Consider the following 2,187-nt stretch of genomic DNA (forward strand, 5'->3'; position numbering starts at 1 on the left):
CTAAACATGTCTCTTAAAGTACAGGTACCTAAACATGTCTCTTAAAGTACAGGTACCTAAACATGTCTCTTAAAGTACAGGTACCTAAACATGTCTCTTAAAGTACAGGTACCTAAGACATGTCTCTTAAAGTACAGGTACCTAAACATGTCTCTTAAAGTACAGGTACCTAACATGTCTCTTAAAGTACAGGTACCTAAACATGTCTCTTAAAGTACAGGTACCTAAACATGTCTCTTAAAGTACAGGTACCTAAACATGTCTCTTAAAGTACAGGTACCTAAACATGTCTCTTAAAGTACAGGTACCTAAACATGTCTCTTAAAGTACAGGTACCTAAGACATGTCTCTTAAAGTACAGGTACCTAAACATGTCTCTTAAAGTACAGGTACCTAAACATGTCTCTAAAGTACAGGTACCTAAACATGTCTCTTAAAGTACAGGTACCTAAACATGTCTCTTAAAGTACAGGTACCTAAACATGTCTCTTAAAGTACAGGTACCTAAACATGTCTCTTAAAGTACAGGTACCTAAACATGTCTCTTAAAGTACAGGTACCTAAACATGTCTCTTAAAGTACAGGTACCTAAACATGTCTCTTAAAGTACAGGTACCTAAACATGTCTCTTAAAGTACAGGTACCTAAACATGTCTCTTAAAGTACAGGTACCTAAACATGTCTCTTAAAGTACAGGTACCTAAACATGTCTCTTAAAGTACAGGTACCTAAACATGTCTCTTAAAGTACAGGTACCTAAACATGTCTCTTAAAGTACAGGTACCTAAACATGTCTCTTAAAGTACAGGTACCTAAACATGTCTCTTAAAGTACAGGTACCTAAACATGTCTCTTAAAGTACAGGTACCTAAACATGTCTCTTAAAGTACAGGTACCTAAACATGTCTCTTAAAGTACAGGTACCTAAACATGTCTCTTAAAGTACAGGTACCTAAACATGTCTCTTAAGTACAGGTACCTAAACATGTCTCTTAAAGTACAGGTACCTAAACATGTCTCTTAAAGTACAGGTACCTAAACATGTCTCTTAAAGTACAGGTACCTAAACATGTCTCTTAAAGTACAGGTACCTAAACATGTCTCTTAAAGTACAGGTACCTAAACATGTCTCTTAAAGTACAGGTACCTAAACATGTCTCTTAAAGTACAGGTACCTAAACATGTCTCTTAAAGTACAGGTACCTAAACATGTCTCTTAAAGTACAGGTACCTAACATGTCTCTTAAAGTACAGGTACCTAAACATGTCTCTTAAAGTACAGGTACCTAACATGTCTCTTAAAGTACAGGTACCTAAACATGTCTCTTAAAGTACAGGTACCTAAACATGTCTCTTAAAGTACAGGTACCTAAACATGTCTCTTAAAGTACAGGTACCTAAACATGTCTCTTAAAGTACAGGTACCTAAACATGTCTCTTAAAGTACAGGTACCTAAACATGTCTCTTAAAGTACAGGTAACCTAAACATGTCTCTTAAAGTACAGGTACCTAAACATGTCTCTTAAAGTACAGGTACCTAAACATGTCTCTTAAAGTACAGGTACCTAAACATGTCTCTTAAAGTACACAGGTACTAAACATGTCTCTTAAAGTACAGGTACCTAAACATGTCTCTTAAAGTACAGGTACCTAAACATGTCTCTTAAAGTACAGGTACCTAAACATGTCTCTTAAAGTACAGGTACCTAAACATGTCTCTTAAAGTACAGGTACCTAAACATGTCTCTTAAAGTACAGGTACCTAAACATGTCTCTTAAAGTACAGGTACCTAAACATGTCTCTTAAAGTACAGGTACCTAAACATGTCTCTAAAGTACAGGTACCTAAACATGTCTCTTAAAGTACAGGTACCTAAACATGTCTCTTAAAGTACAGGTACCTAAACATGTCTCTTAAAGTACAGGTACCTAAACATGTCTCTTAAAGTACAACAGGTACCTAAACATGTCTCTTAAAGTACAGGTACCTAAACATGTCTCTAAAGTACAGGGTACCTAAACATGTCTCTTAAAGTACAGGTACCTAAACATGTCTCTAAAGTACAGGTACCTAAACATGTCTCTTAAAGTACAGGTACCTAACATGTCTCTTAAAGTACAGGTACCTAAACATGTCTCTTAAAGTACAGGTACCTAAACATGTCTCTTAAAGTACAGGTACCTAA

The sequence above is a fragment of the Littorina saxatilis genome, linkage group LG8, assembly GCF_037325665.1.
Source record: "Littorina saxatilis isolate snail1 linkage group LG8, US_GU_Lsax_2.0, whole genome shotgun sequence".
In the NCBI taxonomy this organism is placed as follows: domain Eukaryota; kingdom Metazoa; phylum Mollusca; class Gastropoda; order Littorinimorpha; family Littorinidae; genus Littorina; species Littorina saxatilis.